Source organism: Canis lupus, chromosome 12 (genome assembly GCF_011100685.1).
Source record: "Canis lupus familiaris isolate Mischka breed German Shepherd chromosome 12, alternate assembly UU_Cfam_GSD_1.0, whole genome shotgun sequence".
In the NCBI taxonomy this organism is placed as follows: Eukaryota; Metazoa; Chordata; class Mammalia; order Carnivora; family Canidae; genus Canis; species Canis lupus.
The window spans coordinates 13,018,589-13,036,583 of NC_049233.1; positions in this window are offsets into that span (position 1 = coordinate 13,018,589).

A 17,995-nucleotide genomic window follows, 5' to 3' on the forward strand; every position below is an offset into this window, starting at 1 on the left:
TTTGGTAACTGTTTCCACATTCACATTTATCTTATTCTCCTACAGGCATTCATTATGTGGTCGTGTTAAAACTAGTGTTGAAAAGCATGTTTAAGTCTCAGCAACTTTGGGACAGAAATTAAATATGATATAGAGCCAATAAAAACACCAGCATGAGTGAGATCTCCTCTTTGAAATATTAGAAATAATGCTGAGATAAGAAAACACAGTCTCCAAAGAAAAAGTAGCATAACAGCAAGTGTAGACATACGCTGTCCAACTATTTTATCCTCCCTATTTTTATATCTCTTTTTCTGGGAAAATTAGTTGTGAAGTATGTGATGTTCTGCGATGCATGTCTCCTAAAATGTGACTGCCTATTGGCCCTATAAAATTTGATTTGCTAATAGGTTATTCAGGAAAATTGCATTTTTATGTAAGTGAATTTAGTCTTTTGGGCTGTTGTCTTTTTTTTTTTTTTTTTTTTTGAAGTAGGCTCCGCACCCAGTGTCAAGCCCAAATGCAGAGATTGAACCCTGAAGTCAAGACCTGAGCTGAGATCAAGAGTCGGATGCTCACCCTACTGAGCTGCCTAGGTGTCCCAGTCTAATTTTTGACATAGAGATTTTGCTAGCTGTATAAGGTCGATAGGATAACTGTATATTTTTCTTTGCATCGAACAGTTATATCAGTGGAGTGATTTGTTCCATTAAAGATTGAAGGATTGCTTTCATGAAACTTTTGAATTGAAAGTTACTCCCCTTTTTGGGAAGTAATTTCTTGATAATTTCTTCTGCAACCGTGTTATCTGTTTTTAAATTCAAGTATCTTTAAATTTGATTTTAAAATTTTGTTTTAAAATGTATTTCTCCTTTTGTGCTATTTGCTAGATTTAAGTAATTTATACTTTTTCCTGAAAACTTAATTTTGTTGAAATTTAACTCACTTATTTGCAGAGAATTTTAATAGAGAGTAAGAAATCTATATTAAGTTTGCTACTTCTAAGTTATAAGAAATTGACTTTAGTTTTACCATTCCTTATTTTTTTTCTTGATTTGACTTGTTAAAGGTAATCTTTTTCCCTTCAGAAAAACCTGGTGTTTGGATTTACCACTTGTGATTTGTTTTGAAATATATTAATTTCTCATTTATATGTATTTCTTTTGTTTTCTGTAGAGTTTTTTGCCTTGTAACTTTTTGAGTCTGATGTTTAATTTTTGTTTTTATTTGTATACTAATGAAGGGTTTTGATTATCTCTAATTTCAAATATGTTCACATCCCAGCTACATTGTTGAGTCTTGTTTTCCAAGTAGTTTATCATTGTGTTTTAAAATTTTGGTTAAATAAGAATATTTAAAAATTTCTGTGTGGTTGGCTTTTTTTTTTTTTTTTTTAATTGTTGCTACTTGTAGCATTTTTACATTGTAGCAAAGAAATATGTCTTCTGTAGTTTCTGCTTTTTAGAATTGAGGTTTTGGGGCCCAGCATTTAAAAAAAAAAACATTGGATGTTTTAAGTGAAGCTTTATTGTTCGTGTGGGACAGAGATGGACATTCACTCAACCACTTCAATTATATTTTCTTATTTTGGGGTGTAAACTACATAGACTAATAGTGTTGTCTTAAAGTTTTCTAGATAGTTCTTTTTCTCAATTTCATCTTGTCTAGAGCTTTTGCTTCCTATATTTTGATACTGTTTTTAGTATGTAAATCCTTAGGTCTCTTAAGGGTCATAAGAAGACTTACTAGTCTACAAAGTTATTCTTTTTCTCCTTTATACTTTTGCTTTGAAATTTACTTCTTTGAGATTGAAATATTCTTTTTTTGTTTGTATTTGCTTGATAAGTTTTTTTTTTTAACTTTTATATAATTTTTTTGTTTCTAAACAGCATGTCTTGCTGGATTTTATATTTCAGCCCATTTGGAGAATTTTTGCAATTTAATAGGGGAGACTAATCCATTTGCTTTTATGTTAATTACTGACTTTGGTCTTCTGTGATCATGTTTTATGCTTTCTCACTGATTCCTCTCATTTCCTAAATGGACTGTAATGTCCTGGGCTTTAATTTTCTTAGTGATTTAGGAAATAGGCACTCTCTTTTAAGTTTTACAGATGATGATGGTATCATTTAGGGTTCAGGATCCAATCAAGAGAAAGAAACTGTACCAGTAATTTGAACAAGGAAATTTAATATGAAGGATTATTAACTAGTAACAGGAGATTAATTACTAAGAGGGGCAAAGACAACTCTAAAGAATATAGGACTAACAGATGTAGAGAGGAGCCACTACTTGTAGACTGAGAGTACTTAAGAAGGAAACATTCTTGTTTATGGGCAAATAATATTCTGTGCGTGCATGTGCACGTGTGTGTGTATCACATTGTTATCTATTCATCCATTGATTATCTGGGTTGTTTCCACATCTTGGGTATTGTAAATAATGGTGTAATGAACATAGGGATGCAGATACCTTTTGGGGTTAGTGTTTTCATTTTCTTTGGGTAAATACCCTAAAGTGGAACTGCTGAATCATATGGTGGTTCTATTTTTAATTTTTTGATGCAACTCCATACTGTTTTTTTATAGTGGCTGCACCAGTTTGCATTCCTGCAAACCGTGCATGGGGGTTCCTTTTTCTCCACATCCTTGCCAGCACTTACTATTTCTTGTCTTCTTGATTACTAACCATTCTGACAGATGTGAGGTGATGTCTCATTATGGTTTTGTTTTGCATTTCCCTGATAATTAATGATGATGAGCATCTTTTCATGTGCCCTTTGGCCATCTGTCTATTTAGGTCCTTTGCGCCTTTTTAATCGTTTGTTTTTTTGCTATTGAGTTGTATTGAGTTCTTTGTATATTTCAGGTATGAATCCCTTACCAGATAGATGATTTGCAAATATTTTCTCCCATCCAGTAGCTTCCCTTTTCATTTTGTTGATGGTTTCATTTGCTATTTTAAGTTTGATGTAGCCCCACTTGTTTGTTTTTTTGCTTTTGTTGCTTTTGGTGTCAGATTAAAAAAAAATCCTCACCAAGACCTATTATGCCAGGGAGCTTACTGCCCATGTTTCTTCTAGGAGTTACGTGGTTTCAGGGCTTATATTTAATCCATTTTGAGTTAGTTTTTGTATATGGTATAAGATAGGAGTCCACTTTCATTCTTTTGCATGTGGCTGTCCAGTTTTCCCAGCACCATTTATTGAAGAGACTTGTTCTTTCCACAGTGTATACTCTTGGCTCTTTTGTTGTAAATCAGTTGGCCATATACTCATGGGTTTATTTCTGTGTTCTTTATTCTGTTCCATTGATCTTTTAGGTCTTCCATTGATCTGTAGGTCTTGTTTTTATGCCAACACCATACTGTTTTACTTACTATAGCTTTGCAGTATAGTTAGAAGTCAGGGGGTATATGGTGCTTTCAGTAAATAATTTACAGGTATGACGCACAAAAGATTTTTGGGGTCCTCAAGTTTTAAAAGTATAAAGAGATCTTGAGATCCTCACAAATGAGAATTGCCAGTTTAGATTAAGGAACATCTGCTCAGAATCCACAGTTCTCTGGTCTTTTATCAGAAGTGTGGTGCTGAGAAAGAGGCTGGTGGTGGCTGTGTCCGGTGTGTGCAGTGTGTCACTGTCCTTTATCATTCTTGGATTCTGAGGCTTTTCAACTTAAATAGCAGAAGTGACCAGTTAGATTTTGTTGCTGTTTTTTTTTTTTTTTCCTATCTTGATATTAGAGAGGTGAGCAAAATACAGTCACAGGGGAACCCATAGCAATTAGTGCAATACAAATCTTTGCATATGGGGTGACTAAAATCTCATGAGGGGAAGGGATTTGCCCAAATAGTGAAATTGATGTTCGAGCCAAGTCCAGATTCTAGGCCTTCTGTTTCTACTGTAGCCAGCCACTGTGAGATCAGAAATCTCAAACACAATGAATCCAAGGACACTTGTTAGTTTTTAAATAAAATAACCCCTTATATTACTGTATCTAATAAACTTCAGGGACTCATCACCCTGAACACTGGCATAAACTGAAGTTTTAAAGAAATTCTTTTTTTTTAAATAATGTACCTTTCATAAATAATCACAAATAATTATGGAGGTTCTTTCTGTACCTCGGGAGTGTATCTTGTACTGATTGCCCTTAAAACAGATTTCATGGAAGAGCAGTTGTGATCCTTTCCCACCACCATCACTTGATCTTCTGCCCCGTGCCCCTCCTTGCAGAGAACATTTGGCAGAATGTACCTGAAGATTGTCCTGCTATAGTGAAGTGGCCAAAAAACAGAAGTTGGGCCAGGTGTTTTTTTTTTTTTTAATAATTTTTATTTATTTATGATAGTCACACAGAGAGAGAGAGAGGCGCAGAGACATAGGCAGAGGGAGAAGCAGGCTCCATGCACCAGGAGCCCGATATGGGATTCAATCCTGGGTCTCCAGGATCGCGCCCTGGGCCAAAGGCAGGCGCTAAACCGCTGCGCCACCCAGGGATCCCTAGGCCAGGTTTTAGAAGTGATCTGTATGGCTTGCCTCCAGGAGGCACATTATGGATTAATTGCAAGATCAAACATACAATTTACTCTCTGCTTCCAGAATAACCCTTGCAGGGAGACTTATTATTTGGTGGAGAGTAGAACAATTCAAACTATGTGGGTGATGGATACTTCATTACTCCCAAGGAGAACTCCCTAATCTCCCAACGAAAAAGGTCAAGTCTGCCAACTATAGTTTTATTTAAAATTCCTTATTTGAGGAAGGAGACGTCAAGAAAACCTGCCCAGATTCAAGATTTGTTTGCTTGGGAAATCTAGAAGTTTTTAACATCCATGGAAGTGTCCAGTGTCTGCCCTCCAAAGTTCAGAATTGGTTCATAATCTGATAGAAGAAGAAGAAAGAGGACGGCAGCCTTGTTTTAATGTGGTATTTGGCTATGGGAACTGAGGCTTGGCAGTGAGCCACTTCTGCTTGATGAGTTAAGAGCCTGAATGAATGAATGGCTTCTGAATCCTCACAAGATAGCCCCTTGGAGAATTGGGCTCAGAGGGAAGGTGGGGATCTTAGCAGTGATGAGCCTGCAGATGGGGACCAGGTGCTAAGCCAGGGGGATTTGGGGGCAGTCACCCTGCAGAAGCGATCATTTTCAGGGGGTGAGGGCCTGGAACTAGACAGTGGAACTATGGAGAATTCATGACATAGATTCTTAGGTGGAATTAACTTCCAAGTCACCTTTGGTTTTCTGCTATTGCTTTGATGATAATCAAGTATTTTGTTCTTGCCTTTATTTTATTTTTTAAAGATTTTATTTATTCATGAGAGACACAGGCAGAGGGAGAAGCAGGCTCCAGGCAGGGAGCCTGACTTGGGACTCGATCCCAGGTCTCCAGGATCACGCCCTGGGCCAAAGGCAGGCACTAAACCACTGAGCCACCCAGGGATCCCTATTCTTGCCTTTAATACTCGGTTCTGGAGTGACATGCTTGTTATGATTGGGTAGGGATGTAATGGCACACCTCCCAAATTCCAGTAGTCTCTGTCGGCCGATGGGGTGTGACCCTAAACTCCACCCAGCTGTCTCAACATTACCATGGCTCAAGTGCCACCTAGTGGAGTGGAGGAATTATTTTAAACCAGGGAACTAGCAACTGGGTTCAAACTTCATGACCTTCAAATCTCAGAAATAGAACATGTTCAATCTCAAGTGTCACTGCTATGTTCAAGCAAACTTGCTTCTTTGGAGGTCTTTATTTTGAACTAGATGAATTCCAAAATAATATTAGGCCCTAAAATCCCTAGTAGGTAATGAAGAAATAGAAACAATGGTTTTTCCTTGATGACAGAGTAACAGCAAATATGTAAAGGAAAAACCTAAACAAAGCCAGTGCTGTCAGAGAAACAGGTTCATCTGACCTGAATCTTAACTCTCTCCCTCAACAGACTGAGCTGTTAATGGCTCACCATCTAGCCCTCATAGGGGCTCCCTGAGTACAGATGAGGCCACGAAGGTCTGTCTGCATTTCTCTCACATGGTACCTGTGAAGTGGTTCTAAAGTACCATGATTGGATGGATACCTACCATTTACATCGACGTAGATGGAATGGGAGGGTATTACGCTGTGTGAAATAAGTCAGTCAGAAAAAGACAATAGAAAGAAATAGTGAAAGGGACCATAAGGGAAGGAGGAGAAACTGAGTGGGGGTAAAATTAGAGAGGCAGACAAACCATGAGAGACTCCTCTAACTCTGGGAAACGGGTTTGCAGAAGGGGTGGAGGTTGGGAGAATGGGGTGACTGGGTTACAGGCATTAAGGAGGGCACATGATGTGATGAGCACTGGGTGTTATACTGTATGTTGGCAAATTTAAATAAAAAAAATACCATGATTGATTGTGGAGCAATTTTGTAAGGGTCAGGGTGCATGTGTGTGTACTTTTCCCAAGTAGCCCCTTAGGAAGACATGCGCTTATTGCCAACAATGCTGCCACTGCTTTAAAAAAAAGTCTTTGGAACTGCTTATTGGAATTGTTTCGAATTTCTTCAGTGGTGCTCAGGAAAGACCAACTTGGAGGCCACTTCTATAGTGGGGCTGGGAAGAAGAGAGAGGGAGGCAGGAAGACTGGTGAGAAGTTATTGCTGGAGCCCAAGGTGGGGTTACCCCAAGATGACAAGGGTGGGGGCAATGAAGACAGAAGAATTCAAGAGGTTTTGTGAAGGCAGAATTGAAAAGTGTCAGTACCTGGATATGGAGGCAGAAAAAATAGCTCTGGGTTGGTCATCTCTGACAGAAGATGCGGAGAAACTGATTTTGGAGAAAAGATGAAAGTTTGGTTCTAGCGGAACTATCAAGCAGGCATTGGGTCTGGAGGTCAAGAGGACTGTCCTTACTGGAGACCAATCTGTACTTATTTATGAAACAAACATTGTAATGTGTCTGTAATAACAATTTGTGTTTTAGTAAGCACCTGTAAGATGCAGACAGTGCTAAATGCCTGTGCATTAACTTAATCCTCAGAAAAATGAGAAGTGTAGGAGTGCTCATATCCTCATTTTTTTTTAAAGATTTTATTTATTCATTCAGGCAGAGACATAGGCAGAAGGAGAAGCAGGCTCCATGCAGGAAGCCCGATGTGGGACTCGATCCAAGGACCCTGGGATCATAACCTGAGCCAAAGGCAGATGCTCAACCACTGAACCACTCAGGCATCCCTCCTTCCTTAAGGATGTCTGAAGGACATGAATATCCAAAGTTTTTCTCTGTAATAGCAAAGATTTCTTCTTTTACTATGAATTTAACTGCTTTTCAGAAATTGACAAAAGTCAACACACTAGATGTATAAAGGATCAGCAGCTTATAGCTCTGTTTTTCCTTTTTTTTTTTTAAAGATTTTGACAGGATCATGACACCTGACCCAAAGGCTCAACCACTGAGCCACCCAGGTGTCCCTCATATCCTCATCTTATAGATGCAGGTAAAGTGGTTTCAGAGGGCAAATTATACCCATTCCATCCCCAGTTAAGACTGAATTAGCAGGAAACAAGAAGAAATAAATGAAAACATCAACATTATTACTGACAAAACAAGACTGGAAGATGGGGTTAGATTTGTGCTAAGAGAGGCTTCCTAGTACTTTCCCCCACCTAGCACAACCCCCTTAGGAGCCAGGGTGAATTTATGGAGCAGATGCATTCACTTAGACTCAGGAGAGATGCTCGCTCAGGGCTTTGGTCCTCTGCGTTTGGTTGGGTTTTGGCAACTTCACAAAATTCTGTTGCTTGCCGATTGCAGTGGGTGCATTTATGAAGCTGGACTGATTTCCTAGAAGATAGGCTTCAGGATGATCATTTCAAGAAAAACTAGCAGGCAGGAGTGGGCTGGGAGTCCGGGCACTGGAACCCACTGCTGGCTGTTCTCAAGGGATGGTCTCCATGCACTTCCGGAGCATTGTGGCCTGAAGCCTCACTACACAAAGTGTGGTCTCTGTCCCAGTGGCTTCAGCATCACTGGTGCCACTGAATGGGAGTCTGCATTTTAACATGATTCCCCACATGGTGTGCATGCACATTAAAGTTTGGGAAACTGCTGGAACCATACCCAGGAGCTGCCTTATCCATGAAGGAGAAGCTTGTTTTTCTCCTGCTTGCTTGCTCCCTGCTCTTGGGAAGCCTTGATTACTATTCTGCTCCCTGCAGAGGCCTTCCTGCTCTGAAGGCTGCCGACCAGCCCTTCCTTCGATCACTCATTATATCAACAATTTGTCCGTTATTTGGGAGCAGTGAAAAAAAGCCTTCTCAAAACATGCCCTGAAGCTCCTGGGGCTTATGTGATAACTTACTGAAACCAACCTGATACTTACTTCATTTCCCTGCATAATCCACTCCAAAGAGTTTTTAAAAAGCAATTTTCTGAAACCTTTGGATAGGCCATTTGTTTCAGTATAAGACTTTTCCCCCAGAGGGATTTGTGATTATAACTGGAGTGAGAAAACTCTGTTATTAGAAATAATATTTGGCCCGAGAAAACTCTAGAGAACTTGGGTTGAGGGGGGAATGATAGAAAGGGCAGGGGGAGTTACGAGGTGAGGATGGGGAAAACAAGAACTCTTGCTGTATCTGTAAGTTACCATTTTTGTACTTTTTGTCAAAGAGAAATTCAAGGAAAAATAAAGGTTCAGAAAGGTGCTGGTTCTAGAACTACACTGTCCAATATGCGGACCTCAGCTACATATAGCTATTAAAATGAACATTGTAATTACATTTAATAAAATTATATTCAGTCATTCTAGCCACATTTTAAGAGCTTAAAGAAAGTTCTTTTGGGCAATGCTGTTCTAGAAAGTCATATAAGGTTGGCATATTGGCTGCTAGCATGTAGTAGTTAAATTATTATTATTTTAAAGATTTTATTTATTTGAGAGCAAGAACATGAGCAGGGGGAGGAGTAGAGGGAGAAGCAGACTCCCTGCTGAGCAGGGAGCCCAACGTGCGGGCTCGTGGGGCTCCATGCCAGGATCCTGGAATCGTGACCTGAGCTGAAAGCAGGCGTTTAACCGACTGAGTCCTGGGCGCCCTGGGACTTTGTGAGGCTTTGAAGACAAAACAAGAGCATCTGTGTTCATTTTGTTCAAGTGCTAAGTTGCTGTGGGCCATGTCCTGAGCCCAAAGCCAAAGATCTGGTTTCATTGTCTGCCCTGTGTCACACCTGACAATGGGGAATGCTGGCCATCTCATTCCGTAATGACACTGTGTGTGTGTCACACTGATTGGCTTGGGCGCCAGAGAGAGGGAGAGAGATGGAGTGGGTTGGAGTTGCACACGGGGCTTCGAAGATGAAAACTCACGCATCCTCATTCAGTTAAATGCAACGGCAACAACAAAAGCAAATGACAACAATAACAAAAAATACACTCTTGTCACCCTGCACTTCCAATAATGTTAGTATTATCCTCTCTAGAAGAAAACTGGCATGGTGAGCATGACACAAGTGAACCATTTATGTATTTATTTGAGAGAGAGTACAAGCAGGGGCAGGGGGAGGGGGAGGGACAAGCAGACCCCACACTGAGCACCGAGTGTGGAGCCCGACATGGGGCTTGATCTCACCACCCTGAGATCATGACCTGGGCCTAAATTGAGAGTCTGACCCCTAGCCGGCTGAGCCACCAGGGCACCCCCCAGAAGTGAATTCTTTAAACTGTATTGGAATATGAAGCTATACAAGTTTAGTGTTGCTTTTGAGATTCAATTTTAACAGGTTCGAAACTAATCCTGATGCGGGCTGTTTTATATAACACAGCCTTAGTCTGGCAGCTCGGCAAAATGGTATTTTCAAACACAAAGATACTCACGTTCTTCTACGTGACATTTTCTACAGCTCAACGTTTTATGTACAGGTTTGCACATATAAAATGTGTCTGTACATTTCCTACCTAAAATCCAAAACACTTTGTCTTTGCAGGTTTTCCCTCTGCCCGTAAGAAGCTTTTTCCCTTTGACTCGTTTAGTCAGCACTGTTGATTGGTTCTCCTTGGACACAAGTAAAACAGTGTCTAGAATTCACTCTCTGTGTGTTGGTCTTTGATAATGTATTTTAGTGTATTTCAAGCCCATTTGAGATCACATGGACACTGTGTGATCCTAGGTACAGCCTTGCTTACTAAACCGTACGGACGTGGGCGAGAGACAGGAGCTAAAGGGCATTCATGGTTCAGCCCACTTCTCTCTCTCTCTCTCTCTTTTTTAAGATTTTATTTATTTATTCATGAGACACACAGAGAGACACACAGAGAGAGAAGCAGAGACACAGGCAGAGGGAGAAGCAGGCTCCATGCAGGGGGCCCGATGTGGGACTCGATCCCGGGACCGGGAACATGCCCTGAGCCAAAGATAGACACTCAACCACTGAGCCACCCAGGTGCCCCTCAGCACACGTCTCAGTCTCGTGGGGGCGTGCTTGGCCATCTCGATCCCGGGTGTACGGAGGTCACCACCAGAGGACAGTGACCTCCCCACACATTTTCAAACAAGCTCAGCAAACGCCAATCCATCCAAAACCCTGGACATTCCCCCACACCACATAAAGGACAGAGTGATTTTTCACTGTCTTTGAGAGTCAGCACGGGGTGTACAGACCTGTTTAGGCCCTGTAGGACATTTGAAAAAGTCAGAATAAGCTTGCAAACCTTAATTTCTCTGCATTTCCTCAACTACATGACCAGAGCACCAATTTCTGTGTCACTAGGCTGGAAAGAAGCAGGAGGGCAGTTCTGGGGCTGTATCAGCACAGTGGCAGAGGAAAAAAAAAAATCATATCCTGTAATACAGAGTGGAATAAGAATGCCTGCAAAATGCTCTTTTGAAGGAGCAATAACACATCTAGGAATATCTGCGGATCCAGCCGCAGTGCAAGGGAAATCCACTGCAGCCCTGTGTTTGGGAAACAACTGAGATGTTCATACAAGGATTCAACTCATCATGGCAATACCCACGCCATGGAGCACTCTACAGTCCTGTGCCCTGGGGCTGGGGGAGCTGGGGGCCTCACCCCGGCTTCAGGCTGGTCTTTGTCCTTTAACTAGGCCCCGTGCCAGTCCAGCAAGGCCAACTTCGGCCCACCCTACCCCGCTCAGTCCTCTGTCACCCATGGTGCTGCTGACAGACATCTGGTTGCATGTATTTTAGACCTCATGTCTCCCCGTGTCTCATCTTAGCTGGATCATGAGCTGCTTTGAACCATGTTTTCTCAAGGATCTCTCCAAAAAAGTTACTTGCATGTCTAAATATCTTGCTCACTCTTTCTCTGTATCTGACTCTGTTTCTCCATCTCTGTGTGTCTCTTCCCCTTCTCCCTCTTGTCTCCTGACCCCTCTGGCCCACAAACACCAGATCCCCTTGTCAGTCTCCTACTCCCGACACCCGTGGCAACAGATGAGCCTCAAGTCTGGAAGTTAGTAAACAATTACTTTGGCTGCACTGGGCAGAAGGGAATGGGAAGAGGGAGTCATTGAGAAATTTCCTGGGAATGAGAACAAGTTCTTTTCTTAAACTCACGTGTCCTGGGCTTGAGGCCTGCCTCTGTTTATTGTCAGGCTGTGTGACTTGGGGCAAATTGCTTGATGTCTCTGAACTTCTCTGTGTGAGATGCAGCTGTTCTGCTCTCATGGATTGTCATGAGAGTCACGTTAGTGTGGCTTGTGAGCTGCTGAGCGCCCACACCTGCACAGCTTCCTTATCACCCATGCTCTTCACGGCTTCTTGACCGGAGCTCATGGAGAAAGAAAGATCCTAGAGAAAGCCTCATGCCAGGTTCAGAGCCCAAGCATAGTACTATGGAAGAAAAGCGGACTTGGCTGGGGAGGCCGGGAGTGCCTGTAGACTCATCATTCCACAGCGTCTTGACTCAGAAGTCCTTGGCGTTGGTTTGTATCTGAGTGAGTAGATGTGCTGATTACTTGTACTTGGTGAACCAAAAGCACAACCAAAATATGTTCCTTTGTGGTATTTAAACAAATTAACAGGAAGAGCAGTGTGGGGGTGATGAGTGTGGAAATACATTTCAGTTGGAGTTTTCAACCCTTAACACATATGTTCTGAAAGCCACGCTGCAAAAACACGCTTCTGGCAACTGTATAGTTAGCTGGGTGATGACCTTCCCTCCCCTTATGCTGATGGGGGAGAAGGGAGGGTGGCATTTGTCCCCGGCAAGACGGGCAGCAGTGTGGAAAGAGCTCTGGGTTCATGCGGCCTCTACCATGAAAGAGCTGTGTGACCTTGGGTAGGTTACCTGCCTTCTCTGAGCTTTAGTCTCTTCTGCTCATAAAGGGGGGACCTCCTTTACAGGGTCCTGTGAAGAGTAAATGTAAAGTGTCTAAGACCGCAGCCGGCAGCCGGCACGCAGCAGGCCTCCAGTCAATGGTAGGTGTTACTGTCACTTAATACACCCAGCAACGGGAAACAGAACCAAACCACTGTTACTTTGGGGTTTTCTATTACAGCTGAACTTAATCCTGACTAATACAGTTACTTGACAAATAAATTCCCCACATCTCTTAGGAAACGAATCCAAAGTTACAAGCCCCAGACTTCCTACACACGGCCTAGACTTTAAGCCTGTTTTGTATTTTTCCAAAATAACTCCCACTTTCTCAGTTAACATGCTCAGAGCTCTGGCGGTTAAGTTTTCAAGTCCACATGTAAAAGACCCATCTGTCTTGGTTTTGGCCAGTAGGATGTAAGCAGAAATGCAGGTGAGAGATGTGTTCTTAAAAAAGAGGCCATGTCCCCTTCTTCCCTCTTTCCATACTGTTTTTATTCGCAGCACTTATAACACCAAATGTAGGGGTTTTGTTTCCCACACCAGCCAGTTCTCTGGTTCTCTGGACACCAACTGGGGGTCCTACAGTTCAGTTCAGTTCTGATGCTACTGATCTGGGGTCAGCATCAGATCCTGCAGGCTAAGGACACGGTCCCGCAAGACTTCAGATGCCAGTCACATGTCCCGGGGTGCCACCTGGGCTTCTGACCGACTGGCTACAAATTGGGGGTTCCCATGACCCCCTCAGTTTTGACAGTTTGCTAGAATGGTTCACAGAACTCAAGAAAGCACTTCACTTACTATTGCTGGTTTATTATAAAGGATATGATAGGGCAGCCCGGGTGGTTCGGTGGTTTAGCACCTGCCTTTGGTCCAGGGCCTGATCCTGGAGACCTGGGATCGAGTCCCACGTCGGGTTCCCTGCATGGAGCCTGCTTCTCCCTCTGTCTCTCTCTGTCTCTCTCTCTCTCTCTCTCTCTCTCTGTGTCTCTCATGAATAAATAAAATCTTTAAAAAAAAAAGGATATGATAAAGGATCCTTGTGAGCAGTCAGAAGAAGAGGTGACATATGGTGAAATCTGGAAAGTTCCCAAACACAGGCGCTTCTGCCCCCAAGGAGTTGGGGTACCTTACCCTCCCAGCATGTGGATGCAGTCACATTCTGGAAGCTCTCCGAATCCTGTGATTTAGGAGTTGTTAAGGAGGTTCCATGTGTTGGCATGATTGATTAAAATCATAATCAATTCGTGACTGCGCTCAACCTCCAGCCCCTTACCCTCGCTGAAGGTGGGGGATGGGCTGAAAGGTCCACTCTAATCACATGGTTGGTTCCTCCTGCCATCAGCTCTCCATCCCGAAGCTGTCCAGGGGATTGCCAAGAGTCACCTCATTAGTGTAACTCATGTATGGTCTAAAGGGTCTTGTTATGAACAACAAGACACTCTCATCACCCCTACCACTCAGGAAGTCTGAAGAGATCTTAGAAGCCTTGTGCCAGGAACTGAGGTCATGGCACAGTAGCTACTGTACCACAAGGAGATGCTGAGCAAGGAAGCCAAGCTTGGGTAAGAACAGAATAAAAGGTCCCGAGGTCCTTGACACCACTAGTCCCAGTTTGACCATCTCTAGACTTGCGGAACATGCAAAGTTAACCCCAAAGGGGCAGATGATTTCTTCTAATGCGCTACTTAAAACTCAGTAGGTGTAGCCAGGCTTCCAGCACCTGCTGAGGTTGGGTCAGCTGTGAATGAGTGAGAGAAATGGGAAGAAGTACACCAGCCTTAGGGGCCGAATGTAACGATATGATCCATGAGATGAGGCTGAACGGTAGAATTTGCCCAATGGGGGGCCCATATACATCAGTGGTCTTGGCATAGTTTCCACTGCGTGAATTGTGTTGAGTTGTGAATTTGGGGGCAACTGGCCATCAGCCAGAAGAGACTCAAACACATGATGTGGGAGAGCCAGTTGAGGAAACACCTGATCGGACGGGATGGAATGAGGCAAAAGCCCAATGTTAAGTTTCCTGGGGCTGCCGTAGCCAAGTTCTGGCACAATAGAAATGTTTCATGGTTCTGGAGGCCCGAAAGCCAAGATCAAGGTGTTGGTAGGGTTGGTACCTTCTTCTGTACCTTTCTCTTGGCTTCTGGTGATTTACTGGCAATCTTTGGCATTCCGTGTCTTTTTTTTTTTTTTTTTTTTTTTTTAGAGAGAGAGAGAAAGCACAAGTGGGGGGAGGGGCGGAGGGAGAGGGAGAAGCAGACTCCTCACTGAGCAAGGAGCCCGATGTGAGGCTCGATCCCAGGACCCTGGACTTATGACCTGAGTGGAAGGCAGTCACTCAACAGACTAAGTCATCCAGGCGACCCATTATTCCTTGTCTTGTAGACACACCAGCCCTATCTGTTTTTATCTTCACATGGTGTTCTCACTGTGTGCATTCATTCTTCTGTGTCCAAATTTCCCCCCTTTATAAGGACACAGTCATATTAAATTAGGGCCCAGTCTACAATGACCTCGTTTTACTTGCTCATCTGCCAAGACACTATTCCCAAATAGTGGGGATAGTCCTGGGGGATAGGACTTCAACATCTTTGGGGGGTTGCGGAACACAATTCAACCTATAACAAGCCCTCTTTTAGTACTTGGAGGTTGTCACATGAAAGAGGCTTAATTTGCTCGCACATGACCTCAAGGGAGGAGAGAAGCAGGACCAGGGTGGCATTTCCACAGAGGCAGATAACAGAAGGTGCAGGGCTGAGCCTCACAGGTTCTGGGCCTCTGGCTCTTCTCTGTGTAGCTCCTCGCTCCTCTCCTCTCCTGCTTGTACCTGAGAACCGGTCCCTCTGCCCCCACTCCAGTCCCGATCTAAGCAAAAACAAAACTGCAGATAAATTATTGACCAAGTGATATATCATCTAAACTGGAACTCTCCTGAGTGTGACAGCGGTGTGAGTGGTGGGAGCAGTCGGCAAGGGAGTACACTGACTCAAGTATGAAAGTAACAAGAGCAACAAGAAAATAAAAACTGGCTTTTCATGATCACTGGGCAAAAGCAACAAGCAGTTCCAAACCATGGTGGTGGTAAGTACTCCTTGGCTTATGTCACAAACAATGGCCATTGTAAGTTGTTGTAACATACAAGTGAGCTTTAAATTAGCTTGTTTTAATTTCTTCTCCTTTAAGAAATAAATATTGTATTCTCCCTGGAAGTTAATTTGGAGAGCGCCCCAGGTCTACAGTTGGCTCCCGACCCATGGGAACTGACTGTGTATACATTCGTTTAGAGAAGAAGTTCATAGCTCCCCAAAATCATTCAGGCTTGATGAGCAATTCATGCCTCCTCTCCACTGCCTGGGTGAGTGCTCCTGCTTTTTTTTTTTTTTTTTTTTTTAAGATTTTATTTATTTATTCATGAGAGACACACAGAGAGGCAGAGACACAGGCAGAGGGAGAAGCAGGCTCCATGTAGGGAGCCCGATGTGGGACTTGATCCCAGGACCCTGGGATCACACCCTGGGCCCAAGGCAGATGCTCAACTGCAGAGCCACCCAGGTGCCCCCTGAGTGCTCCTGTTTTAAACAATAGATCTGAAATGGACACTGACAGCTCAATGATTATAAAGACAAAGAAACAGAACTTGAGTTACCCTGTAACTCATTTTGTAGAATGACAGACTAAATTAAAACATACATTCTCTTTTAATCTCTCAGTTGTAGCACAAATGGTTCATGACACACATGTGATAATTTCCAAATTATTTGTTCACGTTTAGGGACTCTTGTTGTGGGCTCTTGATAGATGTGGCTGACCCACTTGAACTCATGCACCTGTCTGGGCTTTGATTTGATGCAGGAAAGCTCTTCCAGAAATCGCTCTATTAAATTATAGTCATTAGGTAACTTGCAGCCTCTGTAAATGGGAAATCTTTCTGAATGTCGGTGATATAATAAATGACGCTGATCTCTTCTCAGATTCTGCTAAACTTACAGCAATTAAACATTTTCTAGGGCTTATGAAATTATCTCAGCATTCTAGATATTCCATATTTCCAATTATTCACAGCATCACTGAAAATCGTTCCTTGCAATGTCATGTGTAGTTAGGTCAAGTCCAATGTTTCAGGCAGATGAGAGGTAGTCCAGCACGCTTGGCTCTATTGGCGCGCGGGCTCTGTTGTCAGATTACTGTCAACTCTCATTTCTATTAATTAAATTATTCATTACAGGAACTCCTGGGTGGCTCAGTGCTTGAGCATTTGCCTTTGGCTCAGGAAGTGATCCTGGGGGCCTGGGATGGAATCCTGCATCAGGCTCCCCATGGGGAGCCTGCCTCTCCCTCTGCCTATGTCTCTGCCTCTCTCTCTGTGTCTCTCATGAGTAAATAAAATCTAAAAAAAAAAAAAAAAAAAAAAGAGATTCTTCATTGCAGTGATGGGCTGGGGATCAAGGAGTTTTCATATGTGTTCCATTCAAAGGAGGTGAAATTCGGCAGGGAGGGACTATGGGACAAGGGACCTACACCCTTCAGATCTGGGCCATCCTAGGTCATCTCTTCTGCCTCTCACTGTCAGGCCCAGAGCCTGCAGTTTCTCCATGCAGCCATGTGAGGGTGACTTCAGCTCAGAGGCAGTGGGCAAGGACAGCTACAGCCTCTGGGAGTGGGGCTGGGAGTGCTGGTCCTTTCCACTTAGGATGTCGACCCCACTGCCAAGGAGTGCAGGCTGCCATGGTCGAGGAGGCAGGTAGACTTGGAATCTTGCTGGTTGGGCAGGAGCCTAGATTCTAGGGGCCCTGGGCTATGCCAAGTGCTAACTCTATGGGTGCTGGGTTGTGGACAGGTGCAGGAGTCCCAGGGAAGGGCTCAGGGCGAGGGGTATTTGCCAAGCACTGTACAAGAACTTCAGCTTTTTGCCAACCAGTACAGCTGGGCACTATCCAAATACAGATCTCCTGTCACGAATCTATAAGAAAACCTGAACAGTCATGATCATAGTGGTTCATACCTCCCACTTATGCTCCCCATGAAAATGAACAACCCATTTCAGAGTGGTGTGAATGAGTGCTTGGAATTGTTCTCTATTATCTTTTGTAGTGAGTTGAAAAAAATTCTCAGAAAGAGAAAACTTAGATGATCTAAAACAGTTCTGGAAGATTTCATTGTGTGACATCTTTTTATAAAGCAGTCGGCAAAAACAAATACATCTGCTAAGGTGTTATTTGGCACTAGTGGTACTTTTTTTTTTTTTTAGCAAAATTGCAAATAAGGTAAATTTTATCTTCAAAATTCCTCCTTCCAGTTTCTGTGGCCACTTCTCCCCACTGTCTGCACTCAGCCACCCTGGACCATCTGTACAACAGGGCGGGTGATCCATGGATGTGCCCTGTCTCTTCCTCTTAGACCCAGGCTTTGGAGATTTTATTTCTGCTTTGAATTCTTTCTTTCTTTCTTTCTTTCTTTCTTTCTTTCTTTATGTTCTTTCTTCTTGCTGTCTTTATTTTGTTTTTGGTATCTTTATTTCTTATGGGGGGGCTTTCTGTCGGGTGTGTTTAGTGAGTTTTGGCTTTATGTTGAGTTTTCTTCTGTTTCTTTCTGTTCTTTCTTTCTCTTTTTTCTTTCTTTCTTTCTTTCTTTCTTTCTTTCTTTCTTTCTTTCTTTCTCTTCTTTCTCTTTCTTTCTTTCTTTCTCTCTCTCTTTCTTT